Source organism: Helianthus annuus, chromosome 16 (genome assembly GCF_002127325.2).
Source record: "Helianthus annuus cultivar XRQ/B chromosome 16, HanXRQr2.0-SUNRISE, whole genome shotgun sequence".
Classification (NCBI taxonomy): domain Eukaryota; kingdom Viridiplantae; phylum Streptophyta; class Magnoliopsida; order Asterales; family Asteraceae; genus Helianthus; species Helianthus annuus.
Window position 1 is genome coordinate 122,585,404 of NC_035448.2, and position 15,199 is coordinate 122,600,602.

The window sequence follows — 15,199 nt, forward strand, 5'->3', positions numbered from 1 at the left end:
CTAAAGGTTATGTGATCTTATGTCTTTATGTAGATGATATGCTTATCATTGGGAGTGATGATAAGATGATCAGATCTACTAAAGACATGTTGAAAGTGAGATTTGACATGAAAGATATGGGTCTAGCTGATGTGATCCTTGGAGTAAAGATCATTAGAACCCAAACTGGTTTGGTGCTAAGTCAATCTCATTATGTGGATAAGATCCTTGACAAGTTCAATCCTGGGGACATGAGTGTAGCTCAAACTCCAATTGATACCTCTCAACATTTGTCAAAAAATAGAGGCAAGAGTGTTGCTCAATTGGAATACTCAAGGATCATTGGCAGTCTTATGTATCTCATGTCATGTACTTGACCAGACTTAGCATTTGCTGTGAGTAGGCTAAGTAGATATACTAGTAATCCTAGTTCAGAGAACTGGAAGGGTATAACAAGATTATTAAGGTATTTGAGATACACGAGAAATTATGGACTGCATTATGGCCAAAATCCAGCTGTTGTGGAAGGATTCAGTGATGCCAACTGGATACCCGATACGAAAGATTCTAGATCTACAAGTGGTTATGTGTTTACCCTTGGAGAAGCGGCTATATCTTGGAAGTCGTCCAAACAAACTCTTATAGCTAGATCCACGATGGAATCTGAGTTTATCGCATTAGATAAAGCTGGAGAAGAGGCAGAATGGTTGCGTCAATTCTTGGAATATGTTCCAAGATGGCCTAAGCCTTTGACTGCTATTTGCATACATTGTGATTGCCAATCAGCTATTGGTAGAGCTCAAAGTGCAATGTATAATGGCAGATCAAGGCACATGCGATGTTGGCATAACACGATACGGCAACTACTCTCAACTGGAGTTATCACAATTGACTATGTGAGGTCAAAGGATAACATTGCGGATCCGCTTACAAAAGGCTTAAGCAGAGAGGTAGTACATAAGTCGTCGATGGGAATGGGTCTAAAGCCCTTGGAGTAAGTTTGTACAACGGAAAACCTATCCTAGAAGATTGGAGATCCCATGATCTAGGCTCAATAGGACCACCTAACTGTACGAACTGAGATCACTGTGGGGGAGTACCTCAACATACAAAGGGAGGTACAAACTTCCTAGTCCATTCCTAATTAAAATCAGTGATATAAAGAGAGGTTAAGCATATGGCTTTTAATGATTTGTAAATCACCTATGTTAGAGAGAATTGGGGTCGCTTCAAATGGAATTGGGGGCACAATTCCTAGAGCTCTTGCAGAACCAGGATGGTGCTCCATGACCATAACGGACACAACTATGAGGGGTTAGCCAGACCAGGAAGAGTAATGTGTGATATGTAATAACGTCTACATAAAAAGGGGTTGGTTCAAGGACATCGCGTCTACTAACCGCTAGGAGACTAAGTATATGTCACAAAGGAGGGTTCAAAGGGAAACCTACCTATCCTGCATTACTTAACCGCCGAAATCTTATCATGACACTTGAGTGTACGGGACGATCTCCATTCATGTGGGGGATTGTTGGAAATTTTAAAAATAATATTATATTATCAATTAATATAATAATTATCTAATAATTAAGCCAAGATAAATGAGAGATCTTGTGCATTAAGTTTGTGTGTTGGAACCATAAACATGTGGGAAATGGAGCTTGTCCTACATAGGTGGAGAGATAAATCTTTTGTGGATTTATAATTAGAATTCTCTAAACGAATGTATTCTTGTGTGACAACTCACACCCAGTGGTTGCCAGGAGGGTGCGAAGCACCCGACACGCGCCTGGGCACGGGCACGGGACCGGGACCGGGACCGGGACGAGGGCGATGGGCGCAATGTGGCGCTTTGATGGCGCACTTTGCACTTCGCATGCTCGCATCGCCGCGAGCCGCTTGCAGCCGCCTTTAGTATTTTTTTAGATGTGTCTTGGCTTGTGGTCAACTAGAGACTGTTCAAGTTCCTAACTGAAAAATGGTTAAGTCTTAGAATTTATTCTTATTGAATTTTGTATTTAATAGAGACTGATCATTTCGAATTCTAGTCTGTTGTTATATACAAAGCTTCGTGCTTTATTTTAGACACACGAGAGACTGAAACTCGTATGGTTCATACAACAAACACAGCTTCTAACGAATTTCCGAATTTTGGATCTCTACGCACTCTTGTTTCAGGTATTGTTTCATGTGCTAGGCTAATCCCGGCAGTACGACCTGCTTAGGCTGTTGTACCCTGGGAAATAGACGCGTTCACCTGGGTAGCCCGAAATCTGTTTTAAGGGAAGCGTGATTTTCGCGTGCCTCAGTCACCATCGTTTTATGTTTTTCCTTATTTTCTTTTGTAATATGTTCTTACTTTAGTTTAAATTTCTTGTATTGTATTACCTTACAGTTTGGTTGTATTTTTCCTTTATGTATTGTTTTTTTAGGATATTGATAAACAAAATTGTTATTTTATTTATTTTGTGAACGGTTCTCCTACATATACCTTATCACATTCGTCGTTTCTTTTGTACAGCCCAAATCGGACCCATTTGACTTTGCTTATGGCCCATACAATGCTAAACAATCCGCGCTTATGTTTAAACAATTAACATCCCATAAAAAGACTTAAACAATCGACCAAACATAATAATAAGTTTAATGTTATCCATGTAAACCGTAAGGTACGCCTTTGCGACCATTAGCCGTAATATCTCCATGTAAATCGGGGATAAGTTCGGTCATTTGACAAACAATTGCCGGATCTTCACTGTAGCTTTTGAAGCAACGACCCCATCTTGGATCTCTGCAAACCGCGATACAAGGTGCAAATGTGTAGTTAATCCCCGTTGCTCTCACTTCAAGAGACATTGCTGCATCGATTTTCTTGATCAGTTCAGGGTCCCTACAGGATGAGTTCAAATATTTTTAAAATGTCCAAAATACCCTTCATCTCGACCTATGATTTAAAGCATGTCAGTCGGTTTGAGCAGCCGCGCTCTACGTTTCAGCAGCTACGCATTGTGGCGTTACGGCAGCCGCGCGCTACGGCGTTACGGTAGCCGCGCCGTTGCGTTTTGGGGGCAGCCGTGCCATTGCGTTTTGGCGGCAGCCGCGCCACTGCATTTTGGCGGCAGCCGCGCCGCTGCGTTGTAGCGGCAGCCACGTTGCTGCGTTTGCGGTGCCCGCTGCGGCGTCTGAGCAGCCGCGCGCTGCGTCGTTACGGCATGTCAACAAATAACAATGAGAGTGTAAACTTCGTGTATCTAGATGATGATATAATCATTAATTCTTACACATAGTTACATACATAATTGACAAATCAAGTTACATAACACTTAACAACCTTCACATCATCTATAATAAATGAGATCAGAAAACAAACTTGAGCATCAACAAATCGAAAGCCATTGAGGATCTGGATTGGCAGATACAGTATAGAAACAGAAACAAAGATAATGCAGAACACTATTTGACAGCAAAGGGGTTCATGAAGATCAAAACTCCTAAAAACCCTCCAAACATGAGACGAAAACTTTATTCTCCTTCGATTCCAACATAGGACCGAATCGGGCACCAACGCCTACAAACTCTTCTTCTTCTTCAATATCACCGATCCAAGTAGGGACTTTGACCTGTTATGCAACAAAACAGCAAACAACACGAATGGTAGAACCAAGAAGAAAGGTACTGATATCGAGAAAATCGGTGATATATCGGTCAATATCGCGAATGGTAGAACCCAGTTGATTGACCGAAACACTTTTGACCATATTTTTTTTAAATAATTAGTTTGATGAAGATAATTACTAAAACTATATTATTAGTTTATTACCATGATCTAACCTTTTAATAAATCAATTTTGAAAAATCTGATTCGTTTCCTTTTAAGCCTTTTATTTTACTCATTCGGCCTATTAAAAAAGAACTCAAATCTTCCCTTTATAAGTAAGGGTCGAAATAGCAAATGTCATACTTGATGAGGCAGCTTCACAACAGAAGTCTTCCGAATTCCAATTGCCATATTTACCCCTGGTTCCACTCGATAAAACGTCATTGAAAAGATATAAATTGTACACTCAAATTCAAATAATAATGTTTTGTTATAAAAAGTAATGAACCAGTACCCAGCCTTGTCCACCTCTGCTAAAAGCATCGATTCGTAACAATGCATATTACAAAAGCTTTGAAATCAGTTGATGAAAATATCTACATTTTTGATGAATTTTATATTATGGTAATTAGTGTATTGTCCACTGAATCCAAAAGTTAACTTTATGGGAAATTTTTTTGACCCTATTGCTTCCTAAATTCAAATATATTAAAACCATTTCAAATTTGCAACTCGAAAACTGTAGTTACAAATTGGGATGAGCTTGGTACCGATACCGAAGATCAGTAAATACGGTTACTGGTACTGAGACGGTACCGGTATTTGAGGGTAAAATTCGATAAAATACCGGTACCGTACCAAACTGGTACGAACCAAATATCATGGTTAACAACCTAATATATAAATACATACATAAATACAGGAATCCACTATATCATGGTTGACAACCTAATATATATTGCCCAACCAATAAAATGTTAGGGATTTAGAGTTCCGGTACCGGTTACATTACAAAAACAAAAGGAAAAGAAAGGAGTTTCGAGACAGAAACATTAAAACTTACAACATTCCCCCCGATATCCGAGTAGAATTAGATCCTTAATTCCATACATCTGAATAATAAAGTGCATAGTCACTTCGGATTCTTGGGTTCTTCGACAATGATTCATTATCAAATGACATCAAGATGATATGAAACGACGTCTATTAATTAAAACCTACAACAAATGATACAATAAACGAAGGTTAAGAAACATATTTTAACAATATGCATTCATTATAAAGAGAAAGAAGAACACGTTCATGTAAAAACCAACAAAAAAAGTAACTCAACAGTGGCTAGAAACATTGTTTTAACCTAACAGTGGTTTCAAACACTGTTTTAACCCAACAGTAGTTTAAAACTCTGTTTTAACCCAAGAGTGGTTTCAAACCACTGCTTTAACAACAGTGTTTTGACTCAACAGTGTTTTCAAACACTGTTTTTAACCCAACAGTGGCTTGAAACACTGTTTTAACCCAACAGTGGTTTCAACCACTGTTTTAACCCAACAGTGCTTTAAAACTCTGTTTTAACCCAAAAGTGGTTTCAAACCACTGTTTTAACAACACTGTTTTGACTCAACAGTGGCCCAAATAATTTTCATTTATTATATACAACTTGATTAAAAACAATTGCAGCATCATCTACAAATTAATGGGAATATGAGAAATCCTAAATCTCAAATAGTGATGCAAAATATTACATATATACACATGCTGAAATTTGACTAAGCTGCTTCAAAGACTTACCTTAGAAAGAACAAAAAAAAAAAAAAAAACAAAACCTAAGTAGAAGAATCCCCGCTTCTCCACTTTCTCGAACATCCCCGACGTAGTCTTCAGATCATATTACCAATAGAATCTGAGTATAATTTCTGAAACTCAATGACCAAATCCAGTGCTTATAAACCCTAGAAACACCATATTGTCAAAACCTTAACATACACTATTTTCAAATACGTTATCAAACAAACAGCAACAGGAGTCCCCACTTGTGAATACCTATATTTGCACCATAAAGTCACAAAATTTAGGAAATCAGTATCAAAAAACCCGTATAAAGAAAGTATGGCAAATACCATAATAAGAAATTAGCAAAATCTGCATGATTAGCATCTCGCATAACAACAAAGAAATCTTCACAAGTTACCGCTTGTCCATCGTGCCTTTAAAAGTACAAACCCATCCCCTAAAATAAAAATGTGTCAGTTTTATCACAAAATAACGACGTAAACATCTTTCTTTACCTTTCAGAATCCTTGACTTCCAAATAATGTTTTGTACATGCGCACAACTTCAGCGCCCTTTTCATGAACCTGTAATAATACAATTAAAAGAAGCAAATTAGTCCACTTTTTTAATGCCAAAATGGATAACGTTTACTATATCGATGGCAAAAAAAATCGGATACTGGCTAAATGAAGAAAGGAGGGCTTACATCTTGTTCAAGTGCTATCCTACGTTCGTGTAATGCTTGCTTCCTTCTTTCCAAGCTAGCTTGAAGTACCGTGTTTCCTCTAGCCTAAAATAAAAAAAATATATATACACTAATATTGTTTAAAAATATATATTCACCGCATGCATTTAGAAAATCAAAAGTATGACCTCATTTGCAAGTCTTTGCGTCAAGTATTTTTCATCATCTCAAGCCTCTGAATAGCAAGCCTACAAACAAACAAAATCCCTTTTATAAAATTAAATTCAGAAAAAAATACAATGCACTAAACTCTAAAGTGCATGATCTTACTCTTCTTCACCAGAAGAATCAAAAGATTCCACTAAAGGAGTCTTTCTAGCCTGTAGGGAAATACAAACAATGATCAGAAAAAAGACACAATGTTATAAAAGCGGCTGCTAAACGGGCCGTGTTCATGGGGTGGGGATCGATCTTGATCATATAAATTTAAATAGTTATGTATTAGTAAATGACAGTTGAGAAACAAATAATTATCATTATATACTTAAAATACCAACTAACTTAAATAAGAAGCTTAAAACACATTCACAAGTTTATATCAACTTCATTATATTATATGATTCTCACAAAGACATTTTATCGATCATTTTACTTAAGGTTAAAATTAAAAAAATCAAGATTGAACGAAAGATTATTGAATCAAAGCTTACTTGAAAAGATTAACAGGTAAATTGGAGATGAGGATTACAACAACACCATCAAAGCCCACCTCCAATTTTACTTCAAGGCTTGCCATTATAACTCGATTTCTTGAAATCAAAATTGGTTATCAAAAACTAAAATCAACATAGATACAAACCCTATTTTCTAAACAGATTTGAGGATCTGAAACTAACACCAACATTCTATTAAAACAGCACAGGAAGCACAAAAAACTTACAGTTTGCCGAAACCCTAGATAGTTGAGGATCTGAACACAGTATCGTAACCCAACCCTAGCGATTACTTGTCTTCGGATGATCAGAACAAAGTGACAAATCTGTACACAGTGCCGGAACCCTAACAAGTTGAGGAGAAACGCCGGCATAAAATAAAATACCCAGATGAAAACCCTAGGTAACTGTAATTGCAACTTCGTCTTGTTAATCTCGTCTTCATCTTCAAACTCACCGATTGAGATTTGAGGGAATTAGGGCTTTGATTTGTGGAGAACGCGCGCGTGATTTTGTTAGCGAGGTGAACTCGGTGGAATATTAATAGTCTTCTGGTGGCCGTTGCGGTGGCGGTGGCGGTGGCTATGGTTTGAAGAGAGAGAGAGGTGTGAAGATGTTCTTCCGAGTTGAAGATAGAAAGAGAGAGGTGTGAAGATGACTGGTTTGAATTTTGAAAATGAAGGCAGGACTATATTTGAGAGAGAGGAGGATTAAAATTATGATTTGAGTTTTGAAATTGATTTTGAAATTCCCTCTTAAAAAATCAGTAATTTATCTTAATAAAAAACGAAATTATGACATCATCATTGACATGTGGCATACCTTAGAAGCTGACACGTAGGCAGTTTACATCAGCTCATCTTCTCTTATTATAGATAGTATAGATAAATAATAAATTAATATTAAATCTTATTACATTTTAATAAAATATTATCCTCAAATCTAAATTTTTAATTTAATATATTTTTAAAATAAATACCTCTCTTTCCTACTTATCTTATATTAAATATATAAATAATAAATTAATATTAAATGTTATCCTAATTTATCTAAAATATAACATTTTTTATTATTTGGTATACAAAATTATATTTATTCAACTCGTGTAAAAGGCTGGGGTTTTAAAAATAATTTTTTTTATTATTTACTATTCAAAGTTCAATTTTATAACCCGTGTAATATACGGAGTTTTTAAAGATATAACTTTTTATCATTTACTATGTAAAATTAGAACACGTGTAATACACGGGGTTTTTTAAGGATATATTTTTTTATTATTTGGTAGATTTTTCAACCTGACTATACATGAGTTTTTTAAAGATACGACGTTTTTAGTACTTAATATACAAAATTACATTTATTTAATCTGTGTAATACACATGGTTTTTAAAGATATAACTCTTTTTTAGATCTATTCAATATGTGTAATATACGCGGTTTTTAAGGATGTAATTTTTTTAGTATTTGGTACATTTATTCAACCCGATTATACACGGGTTTTTAAAGATACGACGTTTTTAGTATTTAGTATACAAAATTACATTTATTTAATCTGTCCAATACACATGGTTTTTAAAGATATAATTTTTTTATTATTTGATATATAAAATTACATTTATTTAACCCGTACAATATACGAGGTTCATAAAGATATAACTTTTTATTGTTTAATATATAAAACAACATTTATTCAACCCGTGTAATACACAGGATTCTAATCTAGTATGATATAAAGAGTTTCTGAAAAATTAGTATACATTTATTCACAATAAAATAATATATTTATTTCTTTATTTTTTTGTAAATTACAAAAATAGTCTCTTGTTAACCATATAGTAACATAATTAGTCCTTTAGATATGAATGATTTAAATGCCCTTGAACTTAACAAAAAAAACAAACATGTGTTAGTCTTATTTTACGAAATTAAAAGTCGGTACCTTATAATTTGACTTTAAAAATCTTGGAATAACCATGTGAATTATATCTATTTTGAAAGTAAACTAATAATAAAATACTATTAATATTATAAAATACAAAAAATACAAAAGAAATATATGAATTATATCTATTATAAAGGAAACTAATAATAAAATACTATTAAAATACTTCCTGATCATAGAAGTTTGTATTCGTGTATATGTATATATATAATATAATATAAAAACTAGTGAGTTTTTTCATGCGTTTCACGGCGAGAATTCGGCCGTTAGTTATTCGGTTGTTACGATACCGGCACTAACTATAGTAATCAAAAGAAAAACTCTTACACCAATAAAAAACAATAAAAACGAATATGATGTTGTTTAGTTGATATCGGTTCGGTTGGTTTGCGTTCTATCTTATTGCGAACGAATATTGTGCCTCTATCCTACTAAACTTAACTGATACTAAATGAACAACATATGTATTGATATTTGTATTTAATTTTATCGATTTTGTTTTTGATAAACTAACATCATATCGCCACCTAGGGGTGAGCGGAAAACCAAAATAACCGAACCGTAATCGAAATAACCGAAATACCGAACTGAAACAAAAACCGACGGTTCGGTTTTTGGATTTTTTAATAACCGAAAATTTTGGTTCGGTTTTCGGATAACCATTTTCAATAACCGAAGAAAAAAACAAATCGAACCAATAAGTTACAATAGTAGGCCTAGTCCATATATTTTTATGTTTATGTTTAAGTTGTTTAAGTGTTTAGCCCATGCTAGTAGAAGTTATTAATTTTATTCTTGAATGATAAATATTTATCTAAAAACATTAAAATGCTTATTTATATCTGAAATGATTTATTTATCACTTACGACAAATAACAAAATTGAATATAAAATTTAAATAATCTTGAACGTATTATAAAAGAAAAAGTATTAATAAAAACTTTAGAATAATATAAAATAGATTAGAAGGTTAGGTTTATGTGAACAATATTAATTAAAAAGGTTAAATATAATAACTTAAATGTAAACAAATAAAAAAGATTCTTAAATTTTAAATTATACTTTTATTTTTTGAATCTTACGTAATTTTGTTCAAAAAACCGAAATAACCGAAAAACCTACCGAATCGGTGTAAAAACTGAAAAACCGAAATCTAATGGTTTTCAAAAATCTGAAAACCGACGTTTCGGTTTTGGTTTTTCATAACTGAACTGAACTAAACCCTACACACCCCTATCGCTACCATACCATGTCTAACTAAACAGCATCGGTGTAACGCCTCGCTTTTTGCAACTTTCCATTTTTAGAAAGATTGTATCGTAATTCTATTTTCGGAAACTCGTTTCCTTTGTAATCGTATTTCGTTTCAAACCATTGTAAATCCGAGACTTCGATCGTAATGAAATTGATCTTTTATGTGAAATATACATCGTTTATACATGTTTATAGATTATACATGTTTATAGATTGATACATACAATGGTTTCTTACATGATTCATGATCCTCATAAATGTAAGTTTAACTCGTAAACAACTATCGTGTATTCATAATTTTCAGCCTTCCATACATTCAAACACTTGGTTATTCAATTATAAGATTAAGTTATATGTTTTTCACTTGATTAATACCTAAATAAAAATCATACATATTTTTTACATTTTATATGATACACACACTTATTTTATCACCTATTTTTTGTAATTAAAACACGATTCTATGCATTTAGGCCTTGTTACATGCTAGGAACATATTAAATAACATGTAACACATTAATAAACAAAAAAATAACCATCTTACGTTGTAAAAAAATAAAATAAAAAGAAAAAAACTGTCCAGATTTGCGATCGGAACCAGCCGCCCCCCTTTAAGTTTCTTTTTTAATTGTTTCAACCTCCAACCACTTGTATTTAATACACATCCAACTAACCCTAATTGCCACAACTATAAATACCCCCCTTTCCTACCCATTTTACCACTTTACAAGCTCTAAACACTCTCTAAATCACTCCTAATCTCAGCTGAGTTTAAACAAGTTTCAACAGAAAGTTTCAGCCATTCTAAGTGATTTTCAACTCACTTCTTCTTCTATTTCTTTCTTGTTTATTCTTCTAAAACACTTGCATAACCTCTAGGAAGGTTTTCACAAGTTTACTTGGGCAAACTATGGTGAAACCTCACATTTTTGAGGTACAAAGTGCACTTTAAATTATGCTTGTTTTTATCTTCTTATATCTTCATGTTCTTGATAAAAACTTGGTGGAATCTTGTACCCACCACCCTAACAACTTAGTCAATGGTTGTGGGTTTGTGTTGAGGTGATTTCAATCAAAGTTTTGGGTTCAAACACCCATTTTATTTCTGTTCATACATGGTAATCGAATGATGAAAACAAGCACAAGTCGTCATCTTCCATATGATGAACTTGTAACTTGTGAAGTGTGAACAAATGGAAGCCTTGGCTTTCCAAAACTAAGTTCCACTCCTTCATTCTAACCTTATGTATGAACACTCTTGTGACTTACTAGAATCAAAGTACCTTATCCCCGTCTAGCCCTCCTCACTTAGTTCATTCTTTCCATGATGTGTGGGCACACCCGGGTTGTAGTGTACTTGGTCACTTGAGCTTTGTTAGAATAGATTTACTTCTTGTTATTCATGACCCTCCGCATCATCTTCAAGATAGTTTGTGTAGTGGTGAATCATAGAATGAGGTTTAACCTCCATGCTTGACAATACATGGTACTACATGATATTCTTGATTGGACTTAGTTTAGGTTATTATTATTATAACTATATAAGCATATAAACTATATAAAACATGGCTGAATTTGTGATGATAATCAAGTTATGATTATTCGTCATAAACCTAAGCTAACATATCTAAGATTCTAAGATACTTGTAATGATTCCAATGGGCAATTTGGGACCCATGAAGCCACTTAATATGGTGTCAAAAACGAGCTCTTAGAACTAGATATTATTTTCATATTCATACTTTTGATACTTTAAATTCCAAGTCCGAATCTTCCATTCCAATTCCATAAACTTACACACCTTGTTTCCCTATGTAGGGTGACTTGGTGATTTCAACCTCAACAAACAACTCTTCATGGGATTATCAAGTTTGAAGCTTGCAAAACCGCGAGTACATGACCCATTTTCGTTTTACACATTTTTGGGTGCAACATGTTAGCTTATTAAAATCACAACACTTAAACTTTATCTTTATGCACAAACAATACAATACATGCATGCATATGTTATACTTCATACATCTATCTAGGTTAGTTCGTTTTGTGATTGAACTTGTCATTAACTTCGATCAAGCCTACCTTAACATGTATAGCGCTATAGGAGTAATGCACCACCTGTGAACGTTGGGCTATGTTAAGACATGCTAGATTTACGTTAATCTTGAATAACTTAGTTTGCCATGTGGTTTCGTTTAAACGTTTTTATACTTATGCTATATACTTAAACTTGTGTACTCACCAATGCTTTTTGTGTTGAACTATACTTTTAACATGTTGTAGGTTGATGATGTTGATTATGATGAAATCTAGTAGGGATGACACCAGAAACTCATATCAAATTACTAGAATTTTGTTATCTTATGATTATTGCACTTTGTCGTATTTGTCTTTTCTATGTTGTAATTTGAATTACTTGTAACGTACTTGACAATTTATGTTATGATATAAAATCGGTTTTGAATTAATTATTGTCGCAAATAGTGTTATATGTGATGAGCAATCTATTTCGTCTCACTCCGATGTTTCCGCCATCGGTTGGGGTGTGACAGATTGGTATCAAAGCCATGACTATAGGGAATTAGGTAGAATTGCCATGTACGACCTAGTCTATAGTAGGTACCATACTTGTGACAATTCTTGCTACTTGTTTAAAATGTTTATTCTTCCTATGTGCTTCTTCCTACTTCTTTTATCTTAATACTTACAATATGTCTTTCCTAAGACATTTACACAATACACTTTTGAAGACTTGAAGACATTCATAATACAAACGAGACGATTTCACCAAAATAGGCGTGAAACCTATAATTTGGTGAACGACTCTCACTCCGCTTATTCTATTTTTGCATGAAATTACGCCATCAAGTTAGGAGTGAAATCCACATCTTGATGGTAAATTTCCAATTCAATTTTTACTGGACCCTCGTCAAGGTGTCAAAACTAAATTTTGACCTGACGAGTACCAACCACACTTAGGGTACAAAATCGTCAAGTTAGGGGTGAAACCCGCATCTTGTCGATTAAGTCCCATTCCTCGATTTTCAATCCCGCCAAAGTTTCGTTTGTTTCAATCGATTAGGGACGTGTAGTAACTTGAAAGGTAAGATACCGTTAATCACTTCTCGACGAGAGTATCTTACTTATAGGCCAAAGCACGTTTCCCTAATTTGAAAGGACTTCTGATTCACTTAGGAATAGTCGACGTTTCTAAACCCGAAACAATCCAATGATTATTGAGCCTCTCTTTTATGTGATCTCAATTTCTATGTGATTTTATACTTGCCACCTCGTTCACTTCAAAACCAATACACGATTCGCACGTCTCTCGCAATAAAAAACAATAATAATCCTCGTGAACAAACTAAATTTATACTCTTTTACACATTCATACGTGTTTATGCTTGTTGAATACATGTAATTTATGTGAATCATACGTTCTACATGAATACCTACATGCTTATACATGCAAACCTTATTTTGAATTATGATCAAGTCTCATCCTTTCCTTTTCTTTCAATTCTTAGATACCTCCGTACAGCTTATCCCACAAGGCCAAGAAGACCAAGTCTGGCTCCAAACCTAATTCGAAAAAGGGTTCCAACTCCAACTCCGACTCGATGTCCAAAAAGGATTGCATGAAGTTCATGGCCAAGAAAATGGCCAAGATCATCATCGACATCGTTAGAAAGATCCAACCCAACCCGGACTCACCCCATGCCTCCGTCGACTCAAAGGTGGAAACACCTGGGCGACGTTCCTGTTTAAGCAATTTATGGCCTGTAAACCCTTCGAGGTCACTGGCAAAGATGGTGCCACCGCCCTGCTGAACTGCATTGATGCTATCGAACTAACTTTCCTCCAAAGCGGTTTGCTTATTAAATGTTGAATATATATATTTAAATCTTTCCTTAGTTGTGAACTAAAATTTGATGTTAAAAACGTTATAGTCTCATTAACATTAAAAGAAAACATATTAACTAATATTTTCTTTATTTGGTTTGTGGTTTTGAAGAGAAAAAACATCTCCCCTTATTTATAATCTATAATTATATCTATTAACTATAATAAAACAAAACCAACTTTTGTCACATGAAATTAATTTAAGGCTATTATTACCACATGGCAATGTGATATTTCTCACGCTTAGGTTTTGAGCGGCAAACTTCATAGCCTATTCCTCTTTTCTTTATTCCTTATTCCTCTTTATCAAATCATCTAATCAATCACATGGCAAATCATTCTTCTCTATTCTTTCACAAAATCGCTCTTTCCATAAATAAGATGGTCTTTCCATTACAAGATTTATTCATACCGCAATTCTTATCACAATCCGTAAATGCTAAAGTTTTGATATTGAATTTTCTCTTATCGACGATTCTGTGCTGTGTTGTGGTGTGTGGAACGATTCTTCATTTGGTGTTTTCTTTCTATCAACCCATCGTTAGATTTTAGGTTATATTGTGTTTTTTATTTCATGAATCGTTGTGTATGTTTTAGGGGGTTTCTACAAATCCGTTACCCTAATTTTTGATAGATTGTGGTACTTTGAAATATCTAATCTAATGTTGGTTTCATTCAGTATAAACACACATTAATTATGTTATATTGTTTGAATCAATTGAATGTTATTATTATATATTTAGGGTTTTATAACCTAAGTGTTAAGAAATATGCCTGAAGTGTGATTGTGATTCTACTCAAACTATTAGTTGTAATATATGGTGGCTATTTGAGAAACATTTTTAGAGATCTTTTATTGTGTCACTATTACAAAACCAAATACAACATCATTTGTGAGGACCATTTCGGTCCTTCGAAATGCTCCGGCCGATCAGATATTCACTATATCATGTGCGGAATCCATGTATAGTGATGACAAACACAAGAATTTACTAATTATACTGGTTTCAATTGATGATTCGATGTTACAACTCCAAGAAACCAAACTGGCAGAGTTTCGCTACCAGATCTCAAAAGTTCTAAATGAAATGACCAAGTCCCACTATATATAGGCAATGCCTTTCGTACGGAAGCACCAGGGATGAATGACTATCTCGTGCAAATGGTATCTTGGTACGACTGGACTCCATTCGTGCAGAAGGTCCTTTCGTACGAATGGGTCTTGACTTTACAAATTCGACATTTCGACACGTATTCCTATACATCCAACTATTACTCGACACACTGACAGAGGCAATAGACATAATGCACTCACAGACTCCCCTTTGGATATTGCCGCAGTCAATTTTTGTCAC

General features: G+C 34.3%; 1 long non-coding RNA gene across 13 annotated transcripts; it reads right to left on the reverse strand.

Moving 5' to 3' along the window:
• Positions 1–2,419: 2,419 nt before the first annotated feature.
• On the reverse strand, positions 2,420–7,458 carry LOC110940253. 13 transcript variants are annotated; one of them, XR_004883731.1, is made up of 7 exons: positions 6,976–7,455; positions 6,366–6,415; positions 6,224–6,283; positions 6,057–6,140; positions 4,641–5,934; positions 3,941–3,996; positions 2,420–3,599 (listed from the first exon to the last, which is right to left on the reverse strand). It is a non-coding gene; the product is annotated as an uncharacterized LOC110940253 (long non-coding RNA). The 13 variants fall into 13 exon arrangements; XR_004883730.1 differs by having other exon boundaries at positions 2,420–5,620; positions 5,698–5,807; positions 5,866–5,934; positions 6,976–7,440; XR_004883727.1 differs by having other exon boundaries at positions 3,941–5,934; positions 6,976–7,458.
• Positions 7,459–15,199: the final 7,741 nt, after the last annotated feature.